Source organism: Myodes glareolus, chromosome 23, assembly GCF_982192425.1.
Source record: "Myodes glareolus chromosome 23, mMyoGla1.1, whole genome shotgun sequence".
Classification (NCBI taxonomy): domain Eukaryota; kingdom Metazoa; phylum Chordata; class Mammalia; order Rodentia; family Cricetidae; genus Myodes; species Myodes glareolus.
Genome location: NC_142048.1, coordinates 50,087,098 through 50,100,681, shown reverse-complemented (window position 1 = coordinate 50,100,681; position 13,584 = coordinate 50,087,098). Strand labels below are relative to the sequence as shown.

General features: G+C 43.1%; 1 long non-coding RNA gene across 4 annotated transcripts; it reads left to right on the top strand.

Moving 5' to 3' along the window:
• The first annotated feature begins 3,618 nt into the window (after nt 1-3,618).
• Nucleotides 3,619-11,681, top strand: LOC148118361 (uncharacterized). 4 transcript variants are annotated; one of them, XR_015736176.1, is made up of 7 exons: nt 3,637-3,741; nt 4,061-4,154; nt 5,329-5,374; nt 5,918-6,083; nt 8,633-8,732; nt 8,868-9,058; nt 10,359-11,681. It is a non-coding gene; the product is annotated as an uncharacterized LOC148118361 (long non-coding RNA). The 4 variants fall into 4 exon arrangements; XR_015736173.1 differs by having other exon boundaries at nt 5,885-6,083; XR_015736175.1 differs by lacking the exon at nt 4,061-4,154 and having other exon boundaries at nt 3,619-3,741; nt 5,885-6,083.
• The last annotated feature ends 1,903 nt before the right edge of the window (nt 11,682-13,584 follow it).

The following is a 13,584-nucleotide window of genomic DNA, read 5'->3' as shown; positions in this document are numbered from 1 at the left end:
CTCTCTCTCTCTCTCTCTCTCTCTCTCTCTCTCTCTCTCCTCAGCCTCATACAGTCACTTGTTCTCTGCATATTGATCAGTGCTGGTTTTCAGTAATGGTCTCTATCTCTTCCACAAAAAAAAAAAAAAGAAAAAGAAAAAAATTAAAAAACTGTTTCCTTGTTGAGGGGTGAGAGTTATACCCTTCCCCAAATTTTCCTCAAATTCTTTCATAGCGATAGAACAGTGTTTTTTCCTCTCCCCTCCCCCCATCTAGTGATAATCCTCTCTCCCAGGGACCATCTTGCCATGTCTGCAGGTATTTTCTGTATGCCATCTGGTAAGGCCTTGCCAATGGCCTGGTAGCCTGCGGTCAGGAGTGCTGGCAAGCATTCCACGAGACCAGGGCAGCTTCCCACCATGAAGGATTATCTGACCTGACAGTCACTGGAGTTGAGGTTTGGGAACCTCAGCTGAGAAGATAGGTTGTCCCTTTGGGCATGCGTGTTGTAAGGTTTCAACGGGTGTGCCAGCCACATCATCATGGCAGCCGCCTGTGGGGTGACATGACTGGATTCTAGAAAAGCCTATTCCAGTGAGTCTTGGTTGGAAACAATGGAGTCTGCGGCAGTCTTATCTTATCAAAGAGGATTAATAGTGCAGCCAGCTGTGCACAGCCTGCAGTCTTATTAGTCACACGGGGCCTCAGCTTCAGGATTTCCAAGATAAGAAGCTGAAACCCACAGGTTCCTGAGAACAAAAACAGAAGCCTACCCACCACACAGTGAGATAAGAGCAGGTTGCAGGTCATTGCGCAAGGCTGTTGTCTTTCTTTTGGAGAGAATAACAACCTCCAATTAAAAAAAAATGGATGGCAAAGTTTGTGCCTTCAAATGTCCTACTGAGAACCTGTGCAAACTTAACAATGAGCAATGAAGGCGATATTGTACGTGCTTTTACATAGCCAAAGTGACTAGGTGTTGAACATCACAGATTTTAATGTTTCTGTTACATTCCATCAGTCTAAACACTTCTGTGCCTATCCATTCCATAAGTCCCATCCAGCACTACTTCCTGCCGCCGTATAGTTACTCTTCCTGTGTTGCCAATGTGGGGAGTGTCAGGTCCAAAGGAAGCTCCATTTTCCCAAATTCTGACTGTTAGACAAAAGCCAGCTATCCTCAGGAACTTGTGAAGCCAGTTCCCCTCTACCAAAGAGGTCAGTGACCTTATCACTGGCAGAAGGGACAAATGGCTATCTATGGTGCCTATTATCATATCAAACTACATGCTGGCCACCAGGCTCATTCAGTATCATAAGTACACTTACACATTTCAGAGTCCTTGCTAGCATCTGAGGGCTTCTCACCTCTTTTCCTGCTCTACACTTCTCCAGCTCATGGGCTCCCCTCCCCTCAGCTCCTTGCTCTCCTTAATACCCTACTACAGCCACTCTTTTCTTTCTCTTTTGCTCATTCTTTTTGTCTTCCTCTCTCTGCCTCCCTCCCCCTCCCTCTGTTCTCCTGTATTCTCTCTCTTTCTCTCTCTCCCTCCTTCGCTCCCCCTCTCCCCTCTCCACTCTGCTTGTCTCCTGGCTAGTTGGCTGACCCTGCTCTGGACTCTTCCAGATGCCTCTGTCTCTCGCTCTCATATCTATAGTATAAACTTTTCCCTTAACCATACCATGGAGTGGTCACACCATAGGTTTATACAGGGAGCACTTGAGGAATTTGGAAAGAGTTAGCCAAAGGAGATGAAGCTTCTCCACCCTTGTGTGAGTTTGGTGTGTTGCCTTACAGGACTCCAGGCCTGGGCTGTGCAGGATACTTTATTGGACCAATCAAGGGAATGGCTTGAGGTTTGCTCTCCCCACAACTCCCTTTCAGAATAAGCTCACCTTCTCTGATGCAGTTTTTCCTATCTCCCAAGTGGTTTTATTAATATGTGTTTAAAATATATATTCATTTCTCTGTGTGAGGGACTGGGTGCCTGTGTACACATGTATGTGCATATGGAGGTCAGCGGACAACTCTAAGGAGTAGCTTCTCTCCTAACATCGTATGAGAACTAGGAATTTACCTAAGTTTATTAAGCCTCTCCTATCTGAGCTCTCTTGCTGCCCTTTTGCTATTTTATTGGAAGATATTAAACTAACAGGAAGGACTGCAAACCAAAAAACTACATGTGTGCCCTAGTGCACTAGTGTGGGTGTGCATAAATCTCTCTCTCTCCCCTCCGTGTGTGTGTGTGTGTGTGTGTGTGTGTGTGTGTGTGTGTATGTGTGTGTAGAAATGTAGTATCAGAAGGAAAAGATTTGTGTAAAAGTTACAGAGGAAAGCACAGGAAATCAGTCTGAAATGGAGGTGTTCTGAAAGGATGAACCTAAAAAAAAATATTTGAACAGAGAATTTAGCAGGGAGGAGGGTTCTTGTATAGGAATGACCAGGGTTAATTACTGATCAGCTATTAACCATTATAAATACAGAAATATACATATACATGTACTGACACACATATGAACACACGTGCACATATCTGCAGTGTCTGTCTACATGGGAGTGATGTGTGGGTTCGCAGGCATTCACGCATGTGTATGTGTGTGCACATGCACACAATGAGGATGGTATTTCCTCTTATCTTCAGCTTTATTCAAGCATTCCGTCATTGCTATTGCCTACCAGTTGCCTCTGGTCAATGATCCATAACAATCAGCCTAGGACAGGTGGCTGAAGAAAGAGACTAAAGAAAGAAGAACATTGCTTCCTGAGTCTCTGATTCCTCTTGGAGAGATGACAATGACATCAGGTCACCGGTGTGTTGTGGTACAGATGTGATAAGCTAAGGCCAGCTGTGTCTGGGGTAGGCTTTCCTTTGGCCAGGCACATGTTCATGGCAGTATAGAAAACCCAGCTTCCAGGGCTAGTACAATGATTTACAGGTACTGTCTGGACATATCAACCATGCGACTTTAGGTGTGCAATGAGAGCCCTGGTCACATTTTCTCACCTGCTGCATCTGAGACCAGTGTCTTGGCTCTAGAACATAAAGACAAAAAAGCTCTTTCTATTGCTTTGGCCAGGTGGCTTGTTCTGTAATGTTTACTAACAACTTAAAGGTACTGGATTCTCTTTGAAGATTCAGAGATTCAGAAAATTCTAGACATCTACTAACTGTGATGCTTCAAACCCTCACCACCGTGTCCCATTCTGCCTGTTCTTCTGTCTGAGAAATTGTTATGCAAGTTAACTCTGAAGCCTGGACTTTGTTTCCCAAAGACTTGGAAACATGGTTGTCTGTGTGCCTGGTACGAAGACACTACAGAGTGTGACCTAGGTGGAAGCCATAGCAGAGGTCATCTCCTTTACTTCATTTCACAGAGGAGGTCTAGGAGGGAGCAGGATTTTGAATCAATTCATTTCTTTATGTACTCCTCCATGATTGCTGAGCAAATATACTTTGGATAACATGGAGCTAAAAAAAAATGAGACACTGCTGTTGCAATTTTAGAAGTCCGGGTGCCAGAAAAGATGCAAAAAAGGAAAAGGAAAAATACCCAATCATGATAGAACGTGTTGTTCTAGACAATTTCATAAGTTATTACATAAGAGCGTTGAGTCAGAAACACTGTTTCCTCGTTAATGTCAATCTCTGGGCTAAGCCTGGGGAACATAACAAGCAAGTCAGAGATGCCCCTGATGCTGATGGAGTTCAGAATCACGGGAAGATTTAAGCAAGTCCATGGCAGCATTGTAGAGCGAAGAGGTACGTCCTTGCCATGTTTTCCATATGGTCAGAAATAAAGCAGGGTTGTTGATAGAGAAGTCATGGTTGAGGACATTTGAGCTCTATAGAGGGTCTTCAACGACAGTGGCTAAGAATCCAGAGAGAGGGAGAGGAGCAGACACACACACACACACACACACACACACACACACACACACACACACAGAGAGAGAGAGAGAGGGAGAGAGAGAGAGAGAGAGAGAGTGTCCTACCCATCCATCACATATTTTAGCCTTGGAATTGAGAGACAAGTAGCATTTATGTGACTGTACTCAGAGAGACATCGCACCTTTTGCAGACGGACCACCTAAAATGCCTACAATGGATTTACCATGCTCTTAGCCCAGCTGATGCAGGGGCTGGCAGCAGACCTCACTGAGCTTCATGAGGAGGTAGGTAATGGCATCCAAAGATATGTAGTTACACTGTCTTTCTTCAAACATTGAAGAAAGTGTCCGTGGAGGTGTATTGGGCCTACAGAAACCTGGCTGAGCAACATCTGGCTTTTCCCCAGCACCTGGGGAAAAATAAAAAGAGGTTCATCTGATTCAGAATAGTCTAGGAGCGTACCACACATTAGCCCTCTAGTGTAGGAGCCATGTCAAACCTTTGAAGAAGTTTGAAATGTTTCCTAAGGACAATGGGATCCTGACTGGGGATCTGAGAAGGATATGACCCAACGTTTTGCTTTAACAAATGTGCAGGAAGTGGTTTAGGGAAGGGATAGGAAAGATAAGGGGCACATTGCACAGCTGCTGGGTGTGTTTACAGAGTTTCTTTGAACTGTTTTGTTCTCACAGAGGGTTGAGAGCTTACTATTTCAGTTTTTGACTTTATTAAAAAATGAGATGCAGGCCCATGCTAGTGTGGCATCAAATAGCTGGTCAAATGCCCCCCCTCCCCTTGGAGCTCACTTTCCAGCGGCTAGAGATGCAGAGTCTTGTCCTGTATCTGACACAGACTGGAGAGAGAGGCATGGCAGGGCTCAGGAGTGAAGAGAGTCAGTTCAGCACACTCCCTAACCAGCTTGTCAAGACCTGCTGGCTGCTATTAAAATATGACCCGGAAAGGTGACTTCATGCATGTGTTTTCTGTTTGTGGGGGAGGGACGTGTGTCTGAGAAACATACTTCATCCTTCATTCAGTTCTGGGGGTCCTTAAAATCCAGAGCAGATTATCCCTAACAAGGCTGCATTTCATGGCAAACTGGCCTTGGAAGCATATGGGGTGAATTCCAAGCCCCAGTCCTACTTTCAAGAGGAAAGTACGGACAATTTACCCACTGATTGTATGGGTCTGGCTCTTTTTTTTTTTTTTTTAATCTATAAGACGAAATACTCCCAGAGCCTGCATTGTACCTGGGGAATAGATCAATAATGTGCCAACTGAAACCTGGCACACCCAAGCGTGACCTAAGTGTTAGTGATTATTGCATCCCTCATTATTAAGTTAGAGGATGGAATGGCAGTCAGACCTATCAGAGTAAGGACATCCCATCAGGAGCTGTGCTTGCAGGACAATCTATAAATCCAGCTAGTCCATTCTCCCGCATCTATTGTCTTTCAGTTCTACATCCTGGGACCACAATCAGATGCCTGCAGATGTAATGAAGGTAAGTGGGCATCCCCAAGACACAGAGGTAGATGAGACTTAGATTTTCTCCCTAGGAAAAGGGGCGAGCATAACCTTTGTCAAAAGAAAGATAATTGGTGATCAAAAAGTTAGAGGAAACTGGTTGCTCAGTAACCTACTTCCTTTTTTAATTTTAATTTTTAAGTTTCATTTTGCATTCCTTCCACAGTTTTGCCCCCTAGCCCTTCCTCCCAACCCCTTCCCCCATCTACTCCACCGTCCACTTCTCCCAACAGGTAAGGGTTCCCATAAAGTCTGGCACATGATGTTGGGGCAGGAGCAAGCCTCTCCCCCTGCATTGAGGCTGAGCATGGCATCCCACCATAGGGAAAGGGCTCAAGCACCAGGGATAGATCCTGGTCCTACAGCCAGGCTTCCTCTTCTTTAGCACCAAGCATGTTTTCTTTGCCACACAGTTTCCACATTGTCTGTGCAGTTAGTTCTCATGGGTGACATGTGAGTGACAATGGGACATTTCTTCCACTACAAGTCTTGTTACAGTGAATGCATTCTTTGGGATCAGTGCCTCCATCTCTGCCTGCTGTCTGAGTGATGTCAGGGCAACATAGAAGTCACCCACTGAGAGTGCTGACTGCTCAGGAGGAGGTTAACCTGGGTTCTACTCTGGAATGGAACATGATCAAGAAGGAAACTCACTGTCTGCAGCCACAGAGTTGCCAAAAAGCTTGGTAGGTTCTTTCCTGGTGTGGAGATTCTGATAAATCTATGAGTAAAATCCTTTTCTCTCATTTCCCTTTCTGAGGGACCACAAAGCTGGGCGACAAGGACTCTGGATATCTAGGGCATATCAATAAATAAACTAAGAATGTTTGAGGACCACTAATCTTTATTTTCTAAATGAGGTGTGACAGGAAATAGCAATTATTGGAAATTCCGAGAGAAGCTTCAACTTCTAAAATGGAGCCTCCATGTGTTTGCAATACAACTTTGGCTCAGATGGGAGGAGAGAAAAGACTCCATCCCAGGATACCTCCTGAGTCAAAAGCGATAATAGGCAGAGGAGGCGCTCTTCTCTGTGCTGTGAATTCTGGGGGAGTTCCTATCCTTTTGATAGAACAACAGCATTGCCCGCAAGATGAACTTCATTGGCTGCCTCTTCTCCAGATGCTTTCAATGTCTGTCTGCAGACGGTGCTTTTCCCGATCCCTCTAGGTTCCTGTGAAGAGATCTTGAGGGATGCTGCTGTGGATGGGTTGTCTTTTCTTCACTTCAAATGTTGAAGCTCTCACTACAAATGTGATGGTATTGGAAGTGGGATCTTCAGGAGGTGATTAGGACTAGAGGGGGTCCTGATGGTAGAGCACCATAATGAAGGAAAAGACACAAAAGATCTGACTCCCTCTTTTACCAAATGAGAATATAAGATGTAGATTCCAATTTCAAGTCAGGAGTCAGCCCTTTTGGGGGAATCAACCTGGAAAGTTCCTTGGATCTTAGACGTCCTCCGCCTCCAGAACTGTGAGGAATAGATCCTGTTAAGACACTCATTGTAAAAGTGTGTTTTGTTATAGCCGCTCAGGCTTACTGTTATAAACCCAAGTTGAAGGAGAAAGTGGTTCACATGGGGTATCACAGGAGAGCCTGTTCAATGACTAGACCCTCAGGGGTCATCCTTGGAAGCAATGACACCTAGCGTTGGGATGTGGGCCACAGCTGACTTGTGAACTCTTTGCCTCTTGTCTGTGTAATGTGTGAGTTTATCATGACTAATTGCAGAGCTGTTGAATTCACCTTGTGAGTCACACACAGCACAAGCTGTTTATAGGCCATAGGTGGTATGGTACTGGAGCTAGTTTGTCAAACGGCATTTACAATGTAAGAATCTATTTTTGAAAGAACCAGTTTATAATTTTAAGGTTTATCAAACAGCTCCCAAACACTGAATAATTTAACAATGAGTCAGTGAAGTAAGATTTGTATATTTATTTTTAACCCAATACAAAGATAGTAAGATAACTCTACTGAGTGATTTGTCAAGAGATAAATCTTGTCAGAAGTGTTTGAGCAGTGATGGGAACTGTTTAGTTGCAATTAAGCCAGGAAGAAGACAGTATTGTGATTCTCTGTTTAGAGTAGGAAGAGGTCCTTACCAAGCAATCCTAGTGATTCAGGTTGGAGTTCCCAAAAGTACACAAAATGGAAGGTGAAAGCTGACTCCACAAAGTTGTCCCTTGACCTCCATGTTTTCCCCCCTCCAGCACTAATAATGAATAAAAGTTCAAAAAGGAAAAAAATAGAAATATGCACAGATATTATTTTGTCTTTCTGCTATATTTTTGACCATATTTATTGAACTATAATCTTATGTTTATTGAATGGAACAATAAAACAGAGTATTTGTGTGTATTTAGATAAAATGTATGTCTTAGCAAATAAACGGAGGGGAATAAAAAAGTAAAGGAAAATAAGCCATCTGCCTGGAAGAAGTGAGCAGCACTGTTCACAGAATACAGCAGTAGAGCAGAGGTGGGATGCAGGTGGGGGCTGATAGCATCAAGGACTAGAGGGTACTCCCAAGGCCAAGTGGTTCTCTTGAGACTTGAATCCCACTGTTTTCTCTAAAAGTATCTGGTCTTCAGTGAAATCTGTGGCATTTGGATAAAAGACTTGGATAATAAATAGAAAAGCCATTTCAAGAGTCAGTCCTGGCTCCCCCAATGAACACACTGATGTATTGTGCTGCCTCCTACTGGTAGAACAAAGCATAGCCTCTAAGGTCTTCTTCCTCTTTATTCTTCAAACTCACCCCATCCCTTTTGATTAACACAAAAGGTGCTCCTCTTTTATGCTTCTCTCTAATACCTAGATACCCTTTGAGATTCCTGTCCGGGAATCATTGAATTTGATGCACAATTTGATCAGGTAAAATTCGGCCAAGCTTTTCTTGAAGCTTGTGTAATACAGCTAATACCCTCCCACCTACATCCATTTGACATATATTTGACTTCACTATGCTTAAATAAACATTACCTTTACCCTTTTAACTCACCTAGAGTTGTGCTCACATTCCTGGTTATGACTCATCATTTTATTCCATCTTGAAGACCACAGGGACTTGCATTTTCTCATTATTTTAAAGTAGAAGCCCAATTAATCAAGGCAGTGACCTGGGCTTCTGGGAAACGGGTATCCATTTCACTAACATCCTTTACTTCTCAATTCTCAACCTTTCCTTGCTCACCTCTCTATTTCTTGCTGGTGCCTCATCTCCTTCCAGTAAGAATAACGATGAAGCAACACTGAGCATGGTAGAGCCACGCCCCGTCTAAGTTTCATCCATCGTTGTATTGATTTCATCCTCCAATCTCGAATGGGAGGTAAGTGCTATAGAAAGAGATGTGTGTCCACTCCACATGGGAAAATTGTTGTAATGGAGGGCATCTTGGGATGGCCACCCAGTCACAGGCAGTCAAGGCTTCAGGGACATTCTGACACTCACCCCTTCATTCTAGGATTCTTCAGAAATGTTAGCAGGGTCTCGTCCCAAGTCAGTCTTCAATTATCACAATTAAATGCCTCCCAAGAATCTTCCATCTCTCTGCTCCCAACTACAGCCCACCTTCTTGATACCCGGGACGTGGACTTGAATATTTATCATGTGCACATCAACTTTTGCCCATTCTTTGGCCCGGCTTGTCACTATGTAAGTGAAATACAGGCCTGTGTGATCCGTATTGTGTGGTGATACTTTGTTTGTGCTCTAACAAATATAGCTTGCCTGAAGATCACAGTACAGAGACAGCACAGGTTAACCTAGAGGCCAGGCAGAACTTTTAATCCCAGCGCTTGGGAGGAGGAAGCAGGAAGGTCAGGAGTTCAAACCACACTGGTCTAAGTGAGATGTCACCAGTCTAAAAGATAAACAGAGTTTACACCTTTGTTTCCAACATGTGGGATCTCATGCCTTTAATTCCAGGGGTAGGGAGGTTGAGACAGGAAGTGATATGGCCAGGCAGAGATAGGAATATAAGGCAGGAGGAGACAGGAGCTCCACCTCTTTTCAGGCTGAAGAGTTGGAGAGGTAAGAAGTGAGTGTGGTTTGCTCCTTTGACTCGCTGGTCTTTCAGCATTTATGCCTACATCTGACTTCAGGTCTTTATTGTTAAGACTAATTAGAATTCACACTACAGTGTTGTTTTTCACTAACCTCAACTACAGACTGATTAAATCTCTGGAAAAGGAAAAGATGTGGGAAGCTTGGGATTTTGCTCTACAGAGTCAGACAGTCTGTGGGCGAGCCCCATACTGGGTCCTCACGTTATTTGCTTAGGGCTAGATGAGTATTAGCCAGAGAAACAGAACCAATTCCTTTATTGGGGGAATTAGGTCATAAGACTGTGGGAACATGAAAAGTGTAAGATCTACAGCAGGAGGCTGGCAGGCTGGAGACCCAGGAAAGGGTTGCATGACTGAGATGAAAAACTTTGGCTGAAAGACACGCATTCTTCACTTGGGCCTGCAGATACTTGATGGGGTGCTAAAAGCAAGATGACACCGGGGATCTCTGTCTTCCTTTTGCATTTATCTTTCTTACTTTGAGCCAGATTCCCACTCAACTCAGTACACAGGCACATCCATCATTTAAGGAATATTCATCTAAAGTGGGCAAACTTCCCTATTTACAACTCTTTAACCAAGGGTAAGAAAAGGGTTTTACTCTCAGATTTTACAGCCAGCAAAGCCCATGGAAGCTTCTAGTCATTGCTATAAATCAATGTCACCTTGGATTTGAAGAACAATGGTCTCATAGTCAGATAGCCTCAAGTTGAGGCTTCTCCTCACCTGATACAAGAGCAGTCATCTCTGGAAAACACTGCTTCCACAGGCAATGACTGTGACAATGGCTTCCCCAGAGCCACCTACTAGAACCATCTAGAATGGGATGGAGACAGTGACCAAGCATTTTGAATACCTCTTACTTTCTCCCTCAATTCTTCCTCTAGGTACAGATCAAAACAGAGAACTCTCAAGAGACAAATCTCGAATGACTGACTGAAAGACATTTAAGGAATTGCTCATTATTCTTAATCATCAGGGAAATGCAAATCCAAATGAATCTGATATATCTCCTTGCACCTGTCAGAATGAATAAGAGCAAAACACTGATGACAGCTTATGCTGGAGAGGATGTGGAGTAAGGGGAATACTCCTCCATTGCTTGTGGGAGTGCAAACTTGTATCATCACTTTGGAAATGAGTATGGTGGTTTCTCAGAAATTTGGGAATCATCCAACCTCAAGACCCAGCAATACCATTCTTGAGTATATACCCAAAGGATGCAGAGTCACACCACAAGGACATGTGCTCAGCTATCTTCATAGCAGCATTATTCAGAGTAGCCACAACCTGGAAACAACTGAGATGCCCCTCAACCAAAAAGTGGATGAAGAAAATGTGGTATATTTACAAAGTGGAGTTTTATTCAATGGCGAAAAGGTGACATTTTTAAATTAGCAAGTAAATAGATGGAACTTGGAAAAACCATCCCAAGTGAGGAATCCCAGACCCAGAAGATAAACTCGATATGTACTCACTCGTAAGAGGATATTAGATAAATAGCAAGGGACCAGGCTATAGTCCACAACCCCAGAGAAGCTAGGTAACAAGGAGGAACCTAGCAGGGACATGCATGGATCTCCCTAGGAAGGGGAAATCGATAAGATCTTCTGAGGAAATAGTGAGTGTAGTGGGAGGGGGTGTGGAAGGAGAACATGAGGGGGCAGGAAGGTCAAGTTGGGAAAGGGACAGAGATAGAGAGCAAGGAAAGGGATCTCTTGATAGAGGGAGCCATTATGGAGAAACCTTATAGGGAAATTCCCATGAATCTGCAAGGATGACCCCAGCTAAGACTCCAAGCAAAAGTGGAGAGGGTTCCTGAACTGGCCTTTCTCTGTAATAGATTGATGACTACCCTAATTGTCATCATAGAACCTTCATCCAGCACCTAATGGAAACAGATGCAGAAATCCATAGCGAAGCACTGGGCCACACTCCAGTCTAGCTGAAGAGAGGTAGGAGGGATTATATGAGCAAAGGGGTCAGGATTAAGATGGGCAAACTCACAGAGACAGCAGACCCAAGTTAGTGGGAGCTCATTGACTCTCAACTGACAGCTGGGGAAACTGCATAGGACCAAACTAAGACCTCTAAATGTGGATGACAGTTGTGTGACTTGGGCAGTCTGTGGTCCCACTGGTGCCTCAACCTGTATGGTAGACTTTATTAATGCCTCATGGGAGGCCTTACCCTTTGTAAGGTGTGGATGGAGGGTGGGATGGAGGTGATGTGGGGGGAGACAGAAGAAAGGGGCAAGAAACAACTGTTGTTGATATGTAAAATGAAAAAAAACTTTTAAATAAAAAAGTATTAGTTATTTCTGTGTTTTTCTAATAAGTTGGAAAACATCTATGTGTATCAGTATATTGATATACTTATAATAAAAATAAATATAAATATACCATGTAGCCTAAAAGAAACAATTGTTTTGACTGCATATCTAGAAGCAGAAATACTGGGTATTTTGCTACACTCTCCTAGTGATACACACAAAATCATATAGGTTCCACTGGTACCATCCCTAGTACACTTGTGAGAGTTGATCTTGCTGCTGACCATCACGAAGCCAATATGGCGAACATTATGGATACCTCAAGTGTCTTTCCAAGATAGTGAGCCATTCATTGCTAATTTCATAGATCAATGCCTTATATTCTATTTGTATGTCCAGCCCCCCCATTGCCTAAAGCCCTTCCTAGCCTTGATCAGCATTCCAATCTTCTTTGTCCCTGACAATGATATCCTCCTTTCAGCAGAAAATAAGTCTACTAAAGAGATGGCATCACACCCAATTATCAACAAAAGGCTGAAATGTTAGGTTCAAAGTAAACTAGTTCATTTCTGTTAAGAGTAGCCACTTTCCTTTTCTCTGACAAAATGACAGATGGCTACCTGTGGTGCCTGTTGACACACCAGGACCCATGCTGGCCTCCAGATGCTTACAGTTTCACAAGTACATATTGAAAAAAAAAAGTCCTTGGAATGGGACTTCTCAAGATGGAGGCTAGGATCTGAGTGAATGGTTTCCTCCATGGTTGCCAGATTTAACCTGGGTAAAGCAGATGTTTATCTTCTCTCTCTTATTATTGTCATCTCATAATAAAATCAAATCTGATAGAATATTAGCTCTATAGGTTCAGTATTTGTCCTTAGTCTGTTCCTCAACATGAATCAATGATTTTATTCATATGATTGAGAGCCAGTGGGGAATGTGATGGGTAGAGAAACTCCATTCTGAGGCTGCAAAGACAATACCAGGACTCCTAGGAATGAAGAGACCCAAGAAGTTCTCTCACACCTGAGAAAACTCACTCCACAAGAACATTGTGGTCTTTGCCTTTAAAAGCAGCCCTCCCTCATTATCTGAGTCTCAGTTCCAAATTTAATCTTGAGAACTGAGGGCAGCTGCAGCTTCAAAGAAAAATTTAGCAATTTCAATTTAAACTGCATCTATGGTCTATCAGTGTTTTCTGAGTCTATAACACTTGGAGCCAGGATTTTTTTCTAAAAAGACTTTGAAATAAGATTCTGATGCTTGAACCCAAGAGTCTTTACAAAGACACAAACCAAACATCAATGAAATAACAAGAAATAAATACCAATGAAATAGAAAGAAGTAAATATCAATAAAGAAGTAGGAAGTAAATATCAATGAAATAGTAAGAATTTTCTAGAGAGGAATTGGAGATGAAAGTAAATAGAAGACACTGTTAACAATTCCCCTGTAATATAACAAAACAAATTAGTAATTTGCTATTTTTCTGCTTTCATTACACAATATAAAGACGAGTATCATCCTGTGACCCATACAGGTCTGTTTTCTTCTGGTGGGTTTCTCTTTGTGAAGCAATGTTCCTTAGGCAGGGAGTGGTGGCACATGCTTTTAATCCGAGCATTTGTGAGTCAGAGGCAGGTGGATCTCTGAGTTTGAGGCCAGTCCATTCTACAGAACTAATTCCAGGATACACCAAAACACCCAGTTTTGAATAAAAAGTAGAGGAAAGATATTTCAGTGTAGGACCTAAGACATGGAGAACATTAGACAGGTCTACTATACAATAGTGAGGAATCTTAGAGAAGTCCCATGCTGAGTTGGATGGGTTTGTTATGCAA